At 37.2% G+C, this 22,808-nt stretch overlaps 1 protein-coding gene across 3 annotated transcripts in view; it reads right to left on the reverse strand.

The window, feature by feature from the left end:
- LOC113110952 (neuroligin-1-like) overlaps positions 1–22,808 on the reverse strand; it is an 80,237-nt gene that overhangs the window by 11,243 nt on the left and 46,186 nt on the right. Inside the window, exon 1 of one of the 3 annotated variants that reach the window (XM_026275265.1) lies at positions 5,352–5,729. The exons of the other annotated variants lie outside the window; for them this stretch is intronic. The gene's annotated coding sequence lies outside the window, so the exon portion shown is untranslated. Of the gene's footprint in view, positions 1–5,351; positions 5,730–22,808 lie in introns of those variants that run through there. 3 annotated transcript variants of the gene reach the window in all.

Genomic DNA, 22,808 nt, shown 5'->3' on the forward strand with positions numbered 1-22,808 from the left:
CCAAGTGTATCCTGAAAAGAGAATCAGGGAGAGAGACATGGCAACCCAAAGCATTGTGACTAACGATTACTATCTGCTATAAAAATAAAATAAAAAGCCTGTAGGAGGAACAACGTCATGAGCAGAACATTGCAAATGGATCTTCTCAGGACTGTGGTTTTTGAGAGTCTGATGTAGTGTACTTTCAATATAAACAAATGTGCTTCACATTTTAGGACTAGTTGTACAACATGTAACTGTGGCCCTTTAAGAAACCGGTCCCTTTAAGAATAAAGTTCTGCCATCATTATTTACTCATGCTCCTGATGTTCCAAACCCATTCTTCAGACCACAGACTAAGATAGTTTTAATGAAATAAGAGATTCATGAAAAAAAATGGATCTTGCTTGATGCACAAGAACCAATGAGGATTGTTCTTGCGTGTCAAGCATGTTTAAGCTTTCTTTAGCATATTTGATGTGTTCCATGTACAGTATGTGTGTTGATCAATGTTTTTATGTCAGAAGACCTGTATTAACCACTTTATTAGTTCTGGTTACTTTAGCAAAATTTTGTAAAATGTTTACTTTTGGAACTTTCAAATGGAAAGACTGCTTCAGAAAGTTCTGCTTCATTTGAAATATCTTTATTTGTGTTTCAAAGACAATAAACATGGGTTTTGAACACAACATAAGGGTGTGTAACCATTTTAAAAGGTTGCCACATTTTTCAATGAAATGTGTCCAATAATAGGAGAGAATTACGAGATAAAGCAAGCAATAACAATTTTACAATGACTTCATAATCTTCCCGGATCTTCTACATTAAGTTCGGTTTTCCTGGACTTTCAATGGAGAGACAAAAAGCTCTCAGGTTTCATTAAAAATATGCGTTTTGAAAATAAACTAAAGTCATTTTTATGCGATCATTAAATTGCTCGTTACTTTTTTCATTATTAGACTTCAACGTTATGACTGTAGAAAATGTCATGTGAAATGATCTCACAGCTATTTTTAACTAATTAATTGAACCAATCTGCACTGAATGATCGCAAGTTTACATCTACTGCATACAATGTTGGACAGATGAATGTACAGTGCGTTCACTGAATTGTGGCGATGCATCAAGACATACAGTAATGAAAGGTGAACAGGCTGCAGTGGGCCTAATGCCTTCCTCTTCAAATGCACGGCAAATCCTGAACCTGACAGCACAGATACGTGAAACACACAGCATTGCGTATTCTTCAAAGGGCAACCATTGTCGTTTCCCTCCAGCTTGCTGCAAACAGCGTTGTCAGCTATGCCTAAATGATTACAGCAAAATAATAGTTTTCTTGCAGTAGAAAAAAAATAAAACAAGCAAGAGACAATCAAACAAAGGCATTCGCCTGCACAACAAAAGCCGAGTAAAGAGACAACGGGTGCCATGCTCCACATTAAGGATGTATGCAGGAAGACAAATCGCATTGCCTTAATCACATTTAATGGCCCACGATCAGTGAATTAATATTCCACGCGCGCCAATGTGATTGAGAGTTCAGCAGTATTTGGAAGCATCTGAGACACATCATTGAGGAATAAGATGGTCTGAACTGCTGGAATGTGCACTCCAAACTCTTTAACTACTGTACCTACTTAAAAGGAGAAATTTGGGGGTGAAAGGGTGAATAGTATTCATACTTGAGTTTCGGACATAGTACTAGAAAAACTATTTTACATGCATGTTGTTCTATTTGTCCTACACGTGTCCAATAACAAAAGTGAGCAATACAAAGCTGGTCATGGAAAATCAGTTTTAAACATATATTTATCAATATCTACACAAATTATATGATCAAAATACCTGACAGTCCTTTATAAATTTTACATTAAATAATTATACATTGCATTATGTAATTTATGACGAGGAGATGTTACATCATTGCTAAACATTTATTGTAACATTTGTTACCATCTGGCGTTTATTATTATCATTAAAATAATAAAAAATATGAATACATTTTAATTTGAATATTTTTTATAAACATCAGTAATCATCATGAGTCTTCATTTCATGCGAGTATAGTGTACATTAGGGATGCACGATATTGGATTTTGGCCGATATTCGATATGCCGATATTTTCAAAATAATTTTGGCCGATGCCGATACCGATATATATACAAATATATACTGATATATTTAAACTTTAATTTTACTGAAGAGAAATCCATGTATCTCTTCTGTACTGATTCTACCATAAATTTATTATTTTACAAATGTAGACAGACATTCACATCTGAAAAACAGGTCAATTATTTCACTTGGAGAATATCGGTTTGGCTCATCGGCAGAAATATTCATATCGGCCGATACCGATAATGGTCATTTTAAGCTTTTATCGGCCGATACCGATATTGTGCCGATATTATCGTGCATCCCTAGTGTACATTCTTTAAACAAACTTTTTCTAACAAATTTCTACAGTGTACTTGTTTTCGGTGCACCTTTAAAAGTAAATAAGGAAAATCTGACCAAAACACAACAGTGTGACCTGATAAGGGAAGTTGCGGCCTAGTGGTTAGAGAGTTTGACTCCTAAGTCCTAACCCTAGGGTTGTGGGTTTGAGTCTTGGGCTGGCAATACCACGACTTCGCGCCCCTTGAGCAAGGCACCGAACCCCCAACTGTCCCCCGGGCGCCATAGCATAAATGGCTGCCCACTGCTCCGGGTGTGTGCTCACAGTGTGTGTGTGTGTTCACTGCTCTGTGTGTGCGCACTTTGGATGGGTTAAATCCAGAGCACAAATTCTGAGTATGGGTCACCATACTTGGCTGAATGTCACTTTACTTATAATGTCGTCACTTTATCTGCCATATACAATCTTGCTTCATCTCTTTTTAAAGAGAGGGGGAGAGAGTTCTCACTATGGTGGTGGCTTCTGTCCAAACAACTAGACTTACAATAGTAATTATGATATTCTCTAAAAAGAAGCAATTCAGTCTCAGATGATTATAAACCTCAGTGGGAAATCACAGCGTTATAATAGCAGACCTTTAATATCCATCTTTAGGTACATAATGTATACCTTAAGAAAAAATCTAACAGGTAATTCACACGTAGATCAAGACTCAACAGACAGTAAACCAACACACCTCCAAGCTGGCTGTGGTGAAATGTAGAAACATTATGAAGACAACCACTCAGAATTCACATACACACACACTCATAATTTTCCCCTTCACCCTTTCAAACGGTGATGTACACTCTGCCTGCTGATTATGAAGCGATCCTCATATCACATAATGAAGAGCATCAATGAAGGCAGAACAGAGCCCTGGTAATTAATCACCAATGTAACCGACAAAGGTTTAATGTCAACTCCGTAAATGGAAAGACTTTCCAACCAATCACAGAGTAAACTTTAGGCTGACATCATTAAGCATCTTGACAGCAACTAAGCTTAAAACAACTTAAACATTTGCCATCTTTACCCTGCAATAGTGGCACGTCTGCATATTATAATAAAAAAAAATTATATATATATATATATATATATATATATATATATATATATATATATATATATATTATGCATATAGAAACGTGGCATTAATTTTAAAAAATATATATGTACAAGTGTTAAATTTGCCTATAATATACAAACTTTGTTATGATATTAACAAAGTTTAAGGATGCACTGATGCTGCATTTCATTTAAACTGAATCAAAGCAGCCTCAGAGCCACATATTTTAGTTAGGCTTATACTGCGTCTTTATATGGAATTAAAAAAAAAAAAAAAAAAAAACACGTGCTCGTGTGAAGACACAAATGGGCCTTGGAGGCGGCTGCCTTCATTTATCAGAAGCCGTGAAGCAACATTAGCAGGAAGAGTCAAAGCCTCCATTATTTATGGACTGGCTCCCTCCCCTGTACACATTTGGTACCTGGTCTTCAGGCAGACAGGAGAAACTAGCCTCCACAACACGGTTGGTTTTTTGACAAAATGACCATGTATGGCAATACGGATTACATTAGTCTTATTTTTAGGGTTGTTTTTCCATATAGGCCTATGAAGTGGTAAACGACGCGCGTTTAACGTTACCTCAAGAGGTTTTTAGCTTAACCGAACCAACCAAAATGCCCAGAAACCTGACAAGTTTAACGTGAAGTGCTGGTCGAGGGGAAAAAATACTAAATTGTCCGCTTTTGACGTTGGGATGTCAAAGTCATCTCGATATTTAACACAGAATGAACAGTCCGCCTAAACGGAACGAATATCATATCATTTTAAGCATATACTCAACCTCACGTTGTTCCAAACTCGTAGGACTTTCTTCCTTGGTACAGAAAAGACGATTATCTGAATCACAGCCCTCAGTCACCATTCACTTTCACAGCATGAAGAAAAGACGCAATGAAAGTGAATGGCGACTTAGACTGTCATCATGACTGAAACTCTATTTCGCGTTTAACGGGGGGAAAAAAGTCCTACGTATTTGGTACATCATGAAGGAGAGTAAATTATTATATATTATCCTTTTTAGGTGAATTATTAATCTTTTAAAATGTATAAATATTTTAAAGCCAAAAGAGCAGCAAACATCTAAGCGTCGAAAGAGGATTTTTTTTTTTTTTTTACGAATGCAATCGCGTCGACCATGAATATCAAGTTTGCTTGATCATCACGCCGGCATTTCTATCACTACGCCATATGAAATCCGCACAAGTTGCCCACTGACAGCACCATCCACTCTCGACCGTCCAGCATTAATGCAAAATGATAGGACTCAAAAATGCCATTCCGTCACTCTGTATGATATGCCTCGAAAGGAAAAAAGCAATCCCAGTTAAGCGATGCACAACACAGACGTCAAAGCTGTCTCGAGTCAGAGCTTCCTTCAAGACCTCGATCAGTCAGTTAATATGATCCCGACTAATTTGTCGGATTAATTATAATTAAGGGGGGTAAAATAAGAATCACCTCAATCAAAACAGAATCATTCTCATTCAAGTTGAGGGGTGAGCACATTAGTGTACACTTTAAATACATCTGACTCTTGATGATGGATCTTTAAGGCTTGCAGATTCTATTAAATGCTTATTTAAGTTACAGCACGTCACATCTCAGTTTATTTCTTTCCCATGTTCTCGGCGACTCTATTAAAGGCAACGCTCAAAGCTCATTTTCTGGACATTTTCACATTTAGAGCAATTTCATTTAAGCCATGGAGTCCAGTCAAATGCACAAGTTTACTGTGCTAATGTCGTATTTTCGCTCTTCTTTCCTGTTACAGTTTAAATGATACAATGAACAAAACACGACAGTCTCGTTTACAAACAAACAACGCAAGAAGCTCGCGAGATAGATAAAATGATCCACATAATTACCATGAAGCTGTTTCCAATACTCTTTGCCATTTCCTACATTTCCAGAGTGTGTCTCCCACTAATGATGGCAGGAGGAGGGAAAAATACAATCCAAACGAAGGAAAAGCTCAAGCAAGAAACATTTGTGACAGCGACACGATTCTGTCCAACTAATTCGCAGAGTAAAACAGCATACGATTTCCCTAATGCAGTTTTAAGACTGATGTTAATCCACAATCCGTCGTCTCATCAGAAAAAAAGCACATCCCGGTGCAGTTCTTTAGGTGTCGCAATGAAGCTAAAAGACTAGAGATGGTTTTTTTTTTACCCTCGTTCCTCACGGATGTGGGTTTGCGGGTTGATAAAATGCCGATATCTCCACTTGCCGTTAGTACGGAGAGGAGCTGAATGGGAGAGCGCCCCAAAAGTGGAGCAAAGACGCCCCTTGCGGCTGCGAAAGGAACTGCAACGCTCTTGCTAGGGATATTTTTAAAGGGACATTGAAAATCCTTCCCAAGTGCATCTGTTGAAAAACCATGATGGCAGTTTGGTCTCATAGGTAACTTGTGATTTTGATCTATTATAATATTACTGAGAAGAATGCTGACCATGAGATGCTCAGGTGAAATATCTATCAAGAGATTACGCTGTGAGATAACTATAACAGAAAAAAAAGTCTTGTAACTTTTTAATTAGAAATGTAATACCAGAAATAACAGAAATTTAAGAATCAGCTGATTCAGATGACGCCATTCTGTCATTTAGCATCTGTTTGCATGATCACAGATCAAATTATTAGACAGGCACCCAATTATATTTCCCTTTGAAATTTATTTTGCTTTTTACCCAATGGCCAAACGACTCAGATTTCACCCCTGTAACTCATTTCTAATTGGTTAAACTGATAGTTTTACAACTTACTCTTACAACACTCTATGGTCTCTCCTACTCACATAAATGGGATTTTACTAATGGGTCTCTTGGGAATATGTCAGTGTTTCAGCAGACAGGTCTATGTCTATATCGTAATAGACAACTGACCCTCCCTTGCAGTGTAATGAAACCCTATAAGCAAGCACTTACTTGAAAGTCCCCTTGAGAGCCTACTCTGAAAGACTCCTTTTGATCTATCCCCATCTCTCATAAGGCAAACAATCTTGAAAAATAAATAAAATATAACAATTTAAATAATTTTACAATAAAAAATGCATCACCATATCATAATTTAATTTTCAGAGACCAGATTTCCTCTATTTATCAGCTTTGCTTGACATAACTTTCAACTTTAGTTCTGTCTTACGGCGGGAAACCAAACAAATACTTTTTTTCTAAACTCATGAAAACTTAAGGTTCACGCTCATATCCAATGAAAAATGTTTTAGAGTTCCACATTTAATATTCTCTTTCCTAGTTTGTGCAGCAACATTTTACATTTAATCACTCTAGACCTCGTCGAAAACACACTTGAAACATTTTGTGATGCAATCTGACAACAGTGCAGCTGCTGTATTAAGAAATATAAGTGACCGTGCTGTGGGATGTGTCTCCAGTAGGAAGACCCCAACTATCCAAATCGTGCGATTGCAGCGTCACAGCTGGGCAGGCTCCACACATGCCACAGCATGCTCTGAATCACTTGATCAGAGGCAATGTACTGCACTAATGTCCTCAATATCCCTTTGAGGGAGTTAAATATAAAATTGATGCCGCCGTCATGAACAATTCAGTCCGCCAGTTGAAAAGTCTCCCTGGGACCCCAAAGCATTCCAGTGGCTGTAAGCATTTTTAATGGTTAATCTTTTATTTAGTGCCTGATTAGAAATCCTACAAAATAATTTACATTTAATTTATTTATTTATTTTTGTCAGAAACAAATTCCTTTATTCAGCAAAGAGGCGTTAAATAGACCAGAAGTGGCATATATTTTTTACATTGCTTCAATATATATATAATTTTTTTTATATAATTTATTTTCAAACAGAGATCTCGTTTGGTTTTTGAGAGATGGAGACATGCAGAGACGGCAACACGGCTATTTAATTGGCAATCGCGCTGTGCTTATTCATTCGTGTATCATACCATTGCCTATAAGGTTTAAATAGTAGAACGTGTATGATGTGATATTTTAGGTAATTTCAGCCCTGCTCTTGCCAAGCTCTGATTTCTGCGAGATGTACAGCGTGGCAACAGCAATGCAGTGTTTGATTTGCGCTCTTTTCATTCATAAATTTTACGTTCATTCACTTCACACACTCATTGAGTGAATTCAAAGGTTTGTGTAAAATATTGCTCTGATCCTCTGGCTCACCTGTGAATCTAGTAAGCACCAGACTGTGCTCACCCTCAGCCGAATATTCGGGCAGAATTATTCGTTATCAGTTACCGTATTTTCCGGACTATAAGTCGCACTTTTTTTTCATAGTTTGGCTGATCCTGCGACTTATAGTCAGGTGCGACTTATTTATCAAAATTTATTTGACATGAACCAAGAGAAATGAACTAACAGAAAACACTACCGTCTACAACCGCGAGAGGGCGCTGTATGCTGCTCAGTGCTCCTGTAGTCTACACTGAAGACAGAGCGCCCTCTCGCGGCTGTATACGGTAATGTTTTCTCTTGGTTCTTGGTTCTAAATAAATGCGACTTATAATCCAGTGCGACTTATATGTTTTTTTCCTCATCATGATGTATTTTTGGACTGATGCGACTTATACTCAGGTGCGACTTATAGTCCGAAAAATACGGTATTCATTTTGGAAGCCATTATTCGTGCCTTTCCAAATAAGGTATTCAGCTTCGGGCTCACCCCTACTACATACAAAAGTATATAACCAAAGGCAGACTGAAAACTTTCATTTTTATTTTTTGTAAGGTTTTGCTAGCTAACGGCTCAGTGTATAAGCTTATCATGCCGCTAACCCATGCCATATGCAAATGTTGACACGTTTTCTACTCCCTGGGGTCCTAGGGAAACTGAACAGGCAGGGCAAATCATTCAGTTTACTGAGACACACCATATCCTGCACATCAGGAATTGGTTCCGGCCACCTACCTTATGGAAACCGCCATATTCTGAAAGAAATGTATTCTTTGAAAAATAACTTGCAGTATCATCGTAAAAAGTATAATCTGTCACATCTTATCACATAACGACTGAAATTCTCCCTCAACGTTTCCAACTTTAATTTAAAATTCACAAAGGCAAGAATTGTCCTTGCTAATCTTGCTCCGTGTCATTCCAGCTCATATCCTTTCATAAATGTGTTAATTGACATGCTCAATTTTGCACTGGACGAGCGTTTGAATGTTTTTAATGCACTTTTCACATTAATACACTGCAGTCATTAAAAGTGGATCACTGGCTTGACCTCTGCAGTGATTCATTCCACCTACTGCAACTAAAAGCTACATTTCAACAGAAGCATGATGAAAGCTTACCACCTCAGCTTCTAATATCTGCTAAGAGCTCCAAACAATGTCAATTACAGCACTAACACTCATCAGCAGGAAGATTCAAACCCACAGACAAAAAGGCCCAATCTACAAATCTCACTTTAAAGCACATTGGCCGTAATGACACGTACTATAATCAACCACCACAATTATCGTAGATGATAACTTAATGCTAACAGTCAGACCTGTCTTTCAAAAAGACATCTCTGCTGGGTTCCTGTACAGTACCAAGCGCATTAAATAGGCTTGTGAGATTTCTCTTCCATTCCTGACACTCCCATATGTTGCATTTGCTGTCACTCAAAGGCAGCCGCCGGCAAGCAAATTGTTCATTTTCCAGGCGTGATGTAGGACAAACATGCAACCAGATGTTTGGGGAGACGCAGGAAGGCTTCAGATGAGAGGCTACAGCATGCGCCGGCATTGCCCCGAGTGTAGTGTGGCATGCCAGGCAGACGCTGGTGTAATAACTGATGCGCCTCTGGCGGGCTTTGAGAAGCGGCCCTGCTCCCGGCACCCAGGGGTCACTGCAGAGGCTGCCTCTCTCACTTGTGCTCGTCTACATCATCTTCCTCCCTGTGTGAGTACACTTCCTTTCAGCAGGAGGGAGTAAAGGGGGGCAGGTTATAAATAACCATCACCACAAATTAATGGGTGCTGTGTAACCATACCTACTGCTGAGCAAAGGCTAAATGTGGTAGCTCACAGGTGGTACTGTGTATCTGCTGTAAACAGGGTTTTTATAGAATTCATTTTTTACTTCCGTTTTGTCTTTTTTCTTTTTCATTACTTTTTAGCCTACCATTGGCATATTTTTCTTTATTTTATTTCATTTAATTTCATTTCTAAAGTTGTGTTTTAAGGTTAAAAGGAAATGATCATAAACTTAACGGATAATGTCCCATCAGAAAATGATGAGTATCAGTACCAGTTTTTTTAAAAGAAGTTTCTTATGCTCACCAAGGCTGCATTTATACAGTAAAATACAGTAATATTGTGAAAAATTATTACAATATAAAAAGAAATGTTTTCTATTTTAAAACATTGCAAAATATAAGACATTAATTTAATGCAAAGCTAAATTTTTATCCGGTCTTCAATGTCACGCAATCCTTTAGAAATAATTATAATATGCAGATTTGCTGCTCAAGTGACATTTCTTATTGTGAATGTTAAAAACCGTTGTGCTTTTTTTTGTGGAAGCCTTGATGCATTCTATCTAGATTATTTAATTAACAGAAAGTTCAAAAGAAAAGCATTTATTGGAAACATATTTTTCTATACATGTTAAAGTAAATCTAAAGCCCAAATTGTGTGTGTGTGTGTATACATATAACAAAAGAAAGTAAGAAGTAGAAAATAAATGAAAAAGAATCAAAGAATGAACAATGGGTTCTTGGAGATGGGCTGAACCTGTCACTCTCTAATGGGTACAGTGGATGGCAGGCCTGGGGCAAAGGCACGGTGGGTACCCAGCCTGTGTGATTAGTGAAAGGGGCAAGTTGTAATCCATTGCTGCATTAATCAAAATGATAATGCTTCCATTTGTGATTACTGCTTGCTTCCAGCACTGCATAAAGCCTGTCCCGTGTGTTTCTAGGGTTGTTTGAGGATGAATGGGGTGGGGGATGGTAGTCACCTCATAACTAAATATCCTTCCAAATCCACTTGGTGCATCAACTGCAAAAAGCTGAGAGCCATTTAAAAAAATGGTAGCTGAATATTCAGCAATCAAATCATATTGTACTTGCCAACTGAAAAACAGTGGACTCTTAGTGCTGAATGAAAGAAATCTCCTCCATTCGAACCTGCCTATTGTCTTGTCTTTTGTTTTGTTGTCCTCACCTGCCTTTGGCTGAGTTTGCTTTTGCTGTGTGATAAATCACCTTAAAAACTGTTGCCTTGCCGTAAAGTGTTGCGCATTCAGCCATGTCAGATTTAAATAAGAAAATGATAAGACAGAAAGAGGATCTGCCACATTTAACACGGGGAAAACACAGCACTGGCATCTTATTAAAATGTATGAAAGCAATAAGAGACAGGCTGGCAGAGATAGGGTAGGCATAGGCAGCCAAAAATTGCAACAGTGTTGTTTATTTGCCCTAGAAAGTCAGATAGGAGACCAGATGTGATCTGTATTTACACCTGTGTGAAAGCTAAAGTGGCTTTCTGTATCAGGGGTCGGTGACTGTGATTGTTAGACAAGTAGGTTGTAAAAGAAGTGCAAATGAATCCTGAGCCAAATTTAAGCTTTTCTGGAATGGTTTTCCACTCAGTGCCTTTCACGGTAACTCTGAATGAAACCCGAAAGCATCTTTCTTGTTGAAAAGAATATGGTTAAGAGTCAGATATGTTCCAGCAAAGTGACTCATATTGATTTCTGCAAGAGTGAGACATCAGATTTGGATCTGATGCCAAGGGGAGTCAGCGGCCTATTGTTTTTGGAGCTGGGGGCAATCATTTGATATCATCAAACTGTAATGAATCTGGGAGAGAAGAGAGTTGGTTCTGAAATTAAAAGCGTCCTTTGCGACCATAAACGGGTTTTTGAAGCGCAGCTCTCAGCCCCCTTGGCTAAACATTGAAACTGAATCAGCTGCAAACCCAATGATGATATTCACTCAACATGCCTTATTTAACGATTATATACAGTATGTCAAAAATAACTGAGAAAAAAAGCAAGTACTATTCCTTCAAAAATTATTTGATGCAAAATTAAAGAATTTCACAAAAGGTATAGTAAAACCTATCATTCTGCCAGAGCATGCCATTAACCATTATAATAAATTATAATGGGGCAGCCTCTAATAGCTGTGCTGATCAGAAAGTCAAATGCAATTGTAGGAGAATAAGACTCGCTTACAACCAAGTTATTTGAAAAAGCATGGATCTTTCAGCACACAGACAGACTTTTTTTAATTATATCAGGCTGGTGGAGAGACTCAGGCGGCAAGGCATATATTGAGCTCCTACTAAATCTTGTTTATGCTGTCACAAAGGGGTCAACTGGCTCCTAGCAGGCTCCTGGCACCAGCAAAACAGCACAGTTGGGCTGCATCTATCTGGACCTGTCCATGGTGCTGAAATAGCAATCCTCACCATGCATGATATATGTATATATATAATTTATTGCAATTATTAAATAATATAATTATTATTATTTACATATATTTAATCAAAGTATTTAAAAGATAATTGTTCTGAAATGTATACAACTTTTACATATACAAGATAATTTCATAAAATACTTTAATAAAAGTACATTCATTATTGTTGTTATTCTATAATATTATATACAATTTACAAAACTGAATAATAATTCTAAAACTATATATTATAGTTATTGCTGTTGTTATATAAAACATAATATTATTTATAAAAATAAAATATTGTAGACTAAAATGATTTGATTCATGAAGTACATTAATTTAGTAGTAGTATTAAATATATAAAAATAATTAAAGTTTTTATAAAAGTAACTGCTCTAAACATATGTAATATTATTAAATATCAAATTATTATATAAAACATTACTTACATTGTGTAATGTTTAATTTTATTTGTGTAACATTTTCATACTATTTCGAAATAAACATAACTGCTTCTACTTAATTATCATTGTTACTATAAAAAATTAATTATAAAAAAATTGCTCTGAAACTGTTTTTAAATATATTTTTTTAATAGATAAAAACTATTAAAGCAGATGAGACAAATACATTGATGAATCAAATTACTGTAGTCAAGTTGGTTTAACTGCAGTACACCAAACCTTCTGCAATCACCTCAAGCGGAGTAATTTGATTCATGAATGTATTACTCTTCTGGAGTGACATCCAACCTCTCTGTATTTACTGCTCAGCTCAGCCTATACGTGCACCTGGAATCTGGCACCTGTTGTGTTTTGTCATGTTTTCAGAGCTAAATTACCCTGACCTGGTCATAAAAGTAATGAGTAATAAGAGAGCTTGTTGCTCTGGCACCTCTAGATTTCCCTGACCCTCCTGAAGTAGCTGATCAATTAGTGTTTGCCGCCCGGATCAGCTGCGTGCACAACCCAGCCGATATCAACATGTCAATACGTCAGCACAGTGACCAGACAGTGGGAGGAGTTCAGCTCATTTTCACATTTGATGAATACATCTCCAGACAAAATGCGACAGGAAGCGCAGCAGAGCCGATGCAAGGTCAAGCAGATACGTCTGGTTCCCGAATTCTCCACAGGCTTTCAAAAGAAAAAAAAAAAAAAAACATAACGACTTTGAAATCGCATTCTGTCCAGAGGTAAACCATCTCTGCTTGTTGCGACTGCTTCATTTGTATTCCGACCCACCCGGGATACTAGCCTGATCAGGTTGGGTTACCAAGCCAAAGTGATCTATCTTCTTTGATGTAAAAAAAGATCTCTTGCTCATTTCCTGACAACGCAGGGCAGGAAATACTGCTCGGCCCCAGAACTTTGCGCGTTTTCCCTCCACCTGCCAGAGCTGTGCGTTGGAGATGGAGAGAAAAGCCTTGGAGAAGAGGCTAAATTTATCAGGCGCGCAGTGCTCCGAGCTCCCCTCGGGAAGCATAATGAGTTTAAACTCGGTGAAAAATCAACAGCGTGTGGATAGTATAACCTGAGCGCTCAACATCTCAAATGGATTTTGCCTTCAGAAAGATGCCTTTTAGCCAAAGATCTTTTGCTCTGTGTTGTGAAATGTGATAAATATCTAACAAGCTCCATTCTTGTAATGGCTCCTGGAGTCAGGAAGAACAAGCGAATCATACATTTCTATTAGATTCCTCGACTTTTTACTGGTGTAACTGGTCTGACTAAATGGATCAGTGAGCAGGTGCTACGTCACATAAGAGCTCTAATCTTTCTCCATTTGATCACTTACAGGTAGATTCATGTCTTTAATGGATATATACCTCATAAAACGTGCCCATAATGGGGAGGAGATACCAAATTTTGGGTTCCATTATCTTGTCCATCTCTCGGGAGCCCTAAAAGATCTAATTACACCTTTTTAACAGACTTTTCACATCCACTACATAAGCTATTATGCCTCGACCACCGGCCAGCTGAATTCCGCTTGAAGGCAAACGAGCATGGGAGGGTTTTCTCATCAAACCCTCTTTTACCTTCTTAAATGTTCTGCATTGTGACCCCTCCAGGTGGAACAGACGTTTGATCTTAATGATGGCGGTGGGTTTTGTGAGCTGACAGCAACAGGTAGCCTGGCATATAATGAGCCCATTAAGTTTCAGGATACTGAGAATGTTGCGGCAAAAGGAGAGCCGGCTGACATACTGGATGAGACGTGGAAAGACACGAGGAAGAGACACGGAGAGCCGGAGGAGGAACTAAAGCTGAAGAAAATTGTCACTGTTATGAAGAGCTTTGGCTTCGCTGTTGCCATAGATACCCCATGGCCTTTCCACTCGGAGAGTGCTGCTGAATCAACGCATTACTCCGGCACTCTGAGGCAGGTGAACACAGCCTAAAAAAAATCAATGGGGAAGAGGTGAGTGGGCAGCTATGCATAGCAGTGGAGGAATACTTTATGGGAGAGAGAAGTACATGGGAGGCAGATAAGACGCTTCCTGTAAGTGCACCAGAAAGCTGTGATGTATGGAGCGGGTGAGCAGGTGTAGTTATATAGGTGCCGTCTAATTCATCATTCCATCCCAGCATGCATTCTAGGGAAGAAAGAGAGCGAGAGATGAGGTTTCGACTAGACCTGTATGCTGTGGCACAAAAAGGTACATTGCATTGCAACGTTCCGTATAAATGCTCAGAAGAAAGAAGCTGCAGAGAATACGGAAAATGGCTACTGATGCCACTCTCTTTGCTTTCAGTGTCTCATTCACACATTCTCTCATGCACACAGAATTAAACAAATCATGTACATGAAGCCAAATACTATAATTGGGAAAAGGCATGAAAAATGGCAAAATGAATAATGATTTTTAACAGAAAAGTATATCAAAAACCTCAAAGATAATTTTGAATAAACAACACAAGACAATGAACAACACCATGCAATGGTGAGTCTCTGAAGACAATATGACAAAAGTGTTCATTTTATGAATACAAGTTCAAAACAAATAGCAGTGTGGCATATTTATTCTTGGAAAGTATAATGGGAAAATAAATATAGAATTTTACAGTTTTACACTTCTTTATGAATAATAAAAACATATATTATCATACAATGTAGATTTCATATAAGCATTATTATTATTATTATGTTCTTTATTCTTGGAAACTATAAATTACATAATCTAAATAGTATTGTTAAATTCCCCCGTAGTCAAAAATGTGTATCCCTTAAAACTCCTCTTTGATCAACAAAATTACATATTTAAATGTTTTTTTTGAAAATCATTTTCTCACAGCTTAAAATAGCTTTAATGTAACGCTACACCTTTGTCCATTTACTATACGCAGATCTATGAATATGCAAATTAACCATGCCTCCACACCAGCCAGGGCCTCCTGATCCATGTATAATGACTGATAAAACTATGTTTTTTCAAGCGGCAACCTTCCGGTCTCTTTTGTGAAACCAACTGGAATGTGAATAAGACTACAACTCATCGACTGGCCGCTAGAGGCAGGCTCCCATAGACTCCCCATGTTAAAATGCCCAACTTTAAAGCAGAAAAGCCTGGTACAAAAAGTGCTTTTGGTGTATATAGATCATTTTGCCCTTCATGACAATGGTGAGTTTTTTTTTTTTTTTTTTTTTTGTTGTTTTTTTTTGGATAACTCATCCATTTAAATTATATTAAGCCAAAAGTTCTGCATAATTAAGGGCATGGCCACTTGAGTGACAGGTGGATTGCCACTGCTGTCACCACCGTTGAGCTAGGTGGATGTGGTTTAAAGTACCAGTTGCTGCCTCTTTGACCATTTTTGATTGTCCAGAAGTGACGCACTGCCAAGATGGCGACAGCTGGCTCCGCCAACTTTGAGCTTCAAAAACGCTCTTCGGAAACCGTGATGTCATGGACAATACTTCCATGTTTTTATAGTCTATGGATTTTACTAGCGGACAGCTACAGGGGATACTGTAACTTTCGTTGAAGTTACTTGTTGTGATGTTGTGTCATCAAAATGCCTTGAATACTCAAATGCAGTCAAGTTTGATTTTTTTATTTGCGCCTGCGACCAATGTGTGTGAAGTGCGGACGCCGTTGCGGGAGAGGTGGGTCTGACTCCAGGCTTCTTTTATACTGTTGCCGTGGGTTATTTTTCAAGTTAGAGGTTCTAAATTCGTGTTAAACCACGGCTTCATGTTTTTTTTTTTTTTTTTTTTTTTTTTGTGCTGCCAATCCTAGGTATCGTATCTGGTATCTTGCATGCAATCTCTATTTATGATCTCTGTGCATTTCTATAAATGGAGAGAGGGATATGCTTATGATAGGAATCTATCGCTTGACGTGTTTGGTTATTGAATTTTGTGACGTAGCAAACTGTGGGTTGTTTCAAATCGCGTTTCTAGCACTGCCAGTGGAGACTGCAGTTTTAAGGAGAAATACTCAGCAATGGTGTTGATTAATGGATTTGTACATGGTTTGCCTAAATGAAAGTGAAAACACAGACAAATAAACAATATAAAAAAACAACTTGATTTTCACTACAGGGTTTTGGCAGGCTTCTAAGCCCTGCCAACACTGAGTTAATAACATTCAATTAACAGGTAATTTGATCTTTTTTTTTGTAACAAAAGTGAGTAATTGACCACTGGAGTCAGTCCTTATGGCTGACAGGACCGAATGAAGAGGACAGAGGGACCATGGCTGATTAACATACTGAATGGACAGTGAACAATCCCAGTTATACATCTGTGAATTTTTCCACAGACACTCCTGCCAACTTCCTCTTTGCTGTTATGTCCCAGTTTAGTGAATGTTCACTCACCTGAACAATTACAGCTGGTTCAACTGAGATCCAGATACAGAAAGGTCTGGCATGTGTGAATCTGAACAGTCTAGTTCAGTCTTCAGGAGATCAGTTGATTCAAAACCAGAAGAGTATCATTTACCCATCATCATGCCATTTAAAAGGATGTGTGAGTTATCAAAATGACAGCTGCTTTTTCCAACAACAAAACTGAGCAGCAGTCATTGGCAATAAAGTTACTTTGTATTTGCTTATCACTTAAAATAGTTTATATTGGTGCTGTCAAACAATGAATTGGGATTAATCGCATCCAAAATAAAAGTTTTTGTTTACATAATAAATATACACTACACAAACATATACTATGTACAAATAAATACACACATACGTTTCAGTATATTCAAGAATTTTTTTTTTATATATTAAATGTGTGTGTGTGTGTGTGTGTGTGTGTAAATACATTTAAAAATTTTCAAAACAATAAAAATAAATACTATTTGTGAAATTGTTATACATTTTGTGGCATTTATATCTATTAAGTTGTTCTGTATCAATATTTACACATTATAGAAATAGTGTACAAATACATTTAAAATGCATTGAAAATATCATTAAGTAGTCTCATTAAAAAGTTGGGTAATCTGAATGTAATGAATTATGAAGTATTGTTTGTAATTCAGTGATGTTATGTTTGTGCATTTGCTCATATCCCTAATATTAGCGTTTATGATCCTAACACTGTCCACTATGACAATTACATTTATCACAATAAATGACAGTACTGCTGTGACAGCAACTTCAGAAGAAAAACTTACAGTAAATGCATTAACGATTATAATGGTGACATGAATACTGCAAAGTAATCACATCCAAAATATGTTTTTATGCCAATCTTGGCATTATTGCTATGCAACAGTTTAGACTATTTTCCCCCGAGAGTGTAGAAAAGAAAAATAACGGGGGGAAAAAAAGAGAAAAATATCCATTGATTAAGCACACTTGACATGACTTGTAATTCAGCAATTGGGCAAAGCCTAAAATTAAATCCTACATTCTGGACCAGAGCTGAGGTAACAATTGGAGCTAAATTGCAATCACCCTAAACTCTAAAACTACAAAGCAAGAGAGAGAACAGACAAAGCGCTGGGGAATTCGAAGCCTCTTGCTCACACCGCTAAAATTAACAGAACCATTCAAATGGTTTTGCAGCCCTTCAGCTACTAATTTTGTCTCTTTCCAGCTGCTGAAAAACACACCCCATGTGAGACTTCAATAATTCCTTAAAAAAAAAAAAACAATTGACTAGCTTTTGATAATGCAAGCTTTTGCAATTAGCGGTTGATAAATGATTTCTGAAAGAAAATTTCATTTCATTAAGAAACAATTTATTGCTTTCCTGAGTTGAGAGCAATGAAAATATTCAGACACTGTACTGCATATCTTAGACAGGGTTTCAAGAAAAAAAAAAGAAAAAGAAATAATGACTAGAGAGCCATTTGCTCAAATGAAACATTTAGGAGCCAAATGAATCACCATCAACTAGGATAACATCAATATATTTAAAAAAATAATAATAATTTAGAATACAAACTAACATTAAATTCATCCCAATAATAATGCTAAAATATATTTTAATTATTATTAAAAAATTCCATGATTGCTATAATTTTATTTTAGTTCATTTGTCTCTTTAATATATTGTGCATCATTAATAAAAGGCATACAAGTATTTGATTTGGGTATTACTAGATTACTGCGATCACTTTGTTCATGTAATTGTTAGCTTGATAAAAAAGTATTATTTTCAATTAGACAAACTAAACCTGGTTCATAATTTGTAACTCAGTCATTTGTTTGTAAATCAGACAAAGTCTCATGCTGTGTTTGCTGTCATGTGCAGGAAATATTGGCATGTACCCTAAAGACTTGTTATATCACTAGATGATCAAACCACATATGGACGCACAGAAAGTTTCCCTGACTGTTGCCAACAAATGAAAGCATGTATTCTGAAATATTTATTCTGTTTCTTTATTTTAAAAAGGAAAACTTTTCCCTCATAAACAGCTTCCCTTTTGTATTTTTCCTCCACTGTATTTATTTCTGCTAATGCCACTGTTTTCACCTACCGTTTTTTTTTACAGAACCATGAACGGTTACATTTTGCCACCCACTGAAGCTTGAGGTGAGACTCATACTGATTAAATGACCCTGTAGCACTAAATAATGCATACTGCACAATCCCAACAAAAAGGATTAGGATTTAGATGTCGAGTGCAGGTCATATCAGGTCTGTGTGTTATGGTTGTTTTTGTTTTTCCTCATATGAGGATAGCCTGACTAAGCTCTCAGGACGAGGAGCAGACACACCAGTGAGGTGTAATAATTCCCACTAGGCAGCGTTCCCTCCTCCTGTCAGAATTAGATTTGTGCCACTGGATGACGGCGAGGACCCAAGGCTAACTGCTGAGGCATGCTGACACTTTGGCGATTACATAAGACAACTATTAGACGTATATGCAGCTACAAATAACATTAAAAAGAAGCGTTGCTGATGTTTGAAGGGGTCTGGGCCGTGCTCGCTCATGATTAATCTGCTATAAGCACATGCTGCTGGCTTCAGATGTGCCAGACAGAATAAAGCAGCCCACATGTAGCTTTAAGCCCAGCACATCATTTGTTGTTTTAGTCCAATTGTACTTTACATAGAGTTTATTTTAACTCAGCACTTCTAAATTGGTGGTGGAGTTTCATAAAGGTATATAAGTGCTCATTACAAACATAAAATGACAAAGCGTGAAACTGCACTCTATCTTTCATCCGTCCATTGACCATGTATTTGTCTGTCTGTCTCTGTCTGTCCATCTTAGCACCAATAGATCTATCAAACCTTCCTTCCATTTTCTGTCTGTCTGTCTATCCATCTAATCATCCATCCATCTGTCTATCCATTTAACCATCCATCCATAAAGCTATTCTTTGTTATCCATAAAGTTATCCATCCATCCATACAACACCCTCCCTCCATCTATCCATCTCTTATCTGCCGAACAATCCATCTATCCACTTATCTATCCATCCACCCACCCACTCATCCATCCATCCACCCACCGTTCTGTCTTTTTTCTGTCTACCATCCATCCATCCATCCACCCTTTCCTCCATCAATCCATCCATCATCGATCCAACAAACATTCCTCCCTCCCTCCATCCATTTAACCACCTGTCCATATATCCATCTAACAATCCATCCATATGCTCATCCATCCATCCATCATTTACATATCCATCAGCATGTCTATCCATTTAGCCATTCATCCATACATCCATTTTTCTTTGTCGAACCATACATTCTCTATTCTGCCTCATTTTCTGGCTACCATCCATAAAACATTCCTCCCTCCCTCCCTTCTATCTATCTATCTATCTATCCATATATCTATCTATCCATATATCTATCTATCTATCTATCTATCTATCTATCTATCTATCTATCTATCTATCTGCCTGTCTATCCATCTAACAACCCATCCATCTGTTTCCCCATCATCCATTTATCCATCAATTAACCAACCAATCTATAAACCTCCAAACTTCTTTTCCCCCTAATACGCTTTAGCAAAGTTTAAAGTTCAACTTCAAAATCAAATTCAAACTGTAATTCTGCATCATGTTTGTTACCTAAATTCAAATTCCAGAATTAGATTGAAATTTAAAAGGCACTTTGCATTGGCTTCTGAATGGAACACAACCCTGCTAACTAGAAACTTGTTGACTAATGCATAAACAATGGGCTGAATTTCATAGACTACATAATGCATGTCTAGTCTGTGGCCGTTCTGATAACTCTGCCTGTGCTGTTCAAGACTGAACAAAAATGACAGCCATCCAAAACCCTCTCATTGCTTTTTAGAGCCAATTTCTCTTTCATGTACAATTCTCTCATATACTCCTTTGATGTGCTGCTTGGGGGTTAAACAAGATTTCGATTTTTTTTTTTTTTAATCAGGCATCAGAAAACAAAAAACAAAAAAGACCAACAATAAATGGATGCAGATCGTTCCATGGAGACAGTTTTTAGAAACAAAACAAATATCTTGCCAATTTTCTCTTTTGTTTTGTTTTCTGTCAAGCTAAGATCCAATTACTTTATCTGTGAACACAGGAAAAACATATGGGGGAGGGATCATGCTCCATTTCTGACCCAATTCTCTAATAGTTGGTCAACATACTGTACTGGGCACATGAATAAATATGTCTAAATTAGAATGTTGCTCAAAAGCCTGATCCTATACAGAAAGAAAGAAAAGTGCACGCTTGTCCTTGCAGCTGTGTAGCAGATGTTACAGCCAAATTATTACGACATTGCTTTTTAAGCAGATGTGAGCAAGTCTTCATGAATAAAACTATAACAAGAAAATATTTACATTTTAATTATTTCCATGATTTTTAGCATTTTATTTTCTGATTCTGTGCATTATTTATAAAATGCATTCAAGTATTCCCAAGTAATAATAATATTTTCACACAATATCTTTTCAATAATTCCTTAATTTTATAGTTTTCTTTTTAATGATATTATGCATAACTTATAAAAGGCATAATTATTCAAAAAAAATACTACTACTAATATTAATATAAGTATTAGTCATTATAATACATAATTATGAATATTAAATAAAAATTATATTTATTTTTATTCCTTTATAATTCAATGACTGTTATAGTTTATTCATTAATGTAGTAGAATTTATTAAAAAAGCATATAATCATTCTTTTTAAGTATTATATTAGAGAAATACAAGTAAAAAAAAAAAAACGGTTTGAATCCTCTTGGTTGGACCTCCTCACCTTTCTGCATTACTGCTGATTATGAACCCTCCACGCCGATACACTACTCACACAGGCCTGGGACCCAGGGATCTGCTATTACAGCCCTCATGTTAGTCTTACTCATTATTCGCAATTGATGTGCTGACTTTAATGGTCAGCGAGGGAGCCGCCCCCTCGCGCTGCCTAGATGAAGCAGAAGTCTAAATGACTCACTTAGTATCACTCTGTTCAGGCGTGAGATACAATAACACACGGCCGTGGCCTGTCGTGTCATTTGCTGTCGGGAGAAGTAAATGAATGACAGCTTCACTGCTGTTTATGCATCCCAACAGCCTTTTAAGCCACTGCTTTGAAAGGACGAGACATTTATTCATCACTTACGGCAGTTCAGCCGATGAAAGCGAGAGAGGAACGCACCTATTTGCTTTTTTACCCTGCTCAACCTCCCATTCCCTCCGCATGCGCCCGGAGGATGGGCCGTACCTCACCACATGCATTTTTAACAGGTCCATTATTAACAGGTGCTTTGCAGTGTGGGATGCATGATTTATGCGTGCCATTTGCGAGCTTGCCTGGCTCCACTGGAAGCAAAAGAGTCGCATCTCCATTAGTGAAGGGACTGGCCTTGACTGCACTATAATGCAGCAGAGAGCCAATACGGTACGATCAGAGGCTTTGCAGTTAATGGACCACTATCAGAAACAAATTAGATTATATGCTGCTCATAACCACCAGTGCCGTCTACTGCAGCCACCAGTGCCCTCTCAGACCCGGGCAAGAATATTTAGTCCATAGAATCGTCCCATGCAAGTATCGCACAGAGTATGTGCGGAATCAAGTTTAAAGTCATCTCCTGTTGGGATTCAAGATTTTTTCAAGATTGGATTGGAAGATTTGTACACTTCTTCAAAGTTTTATGGATTACTTTATTTATTTATACATTTGAACACCAATTATGACTCTTATGACAATTATTAATACTATGGTTTTTTTGTTTGTTTGTTTTTTAATTGAAAATCAAATTAAACAACTTAACTGTTTAAAAGCATGACAAAACTACTAATTTGGGGGTCTGTAAGATTTTGAAAAAGTGTCTTATGCTTACCAAGGCTGCAATTATTTGAGAAAGTATACAGTAAAAAAATATCACTTTGGGAAATAATTTTGCTGGTTAAAATTAAATTTTAAAACATATTGAAATAAAAAAAAAAAAGTTATTTATTTATGTATGAGAAGTAAAAGCTGAATTTTCAGCATCATTACTCCAGTCTTCAGTGTCACATGATCCTTCAGA

This window comes from Carassius auratus, chromosome 11 (genome assembly GCF_003368295.1).
Source record: "Carassius auratus strain Wakin chromosome 11, ASM336829v1, whole genome shotgun sequence".
NCBI lineage: Eukaryota > Metazoa > Chordata > Actinopteri > Cypriniformes > Cyprinidae > Carassius > Carassius auratus.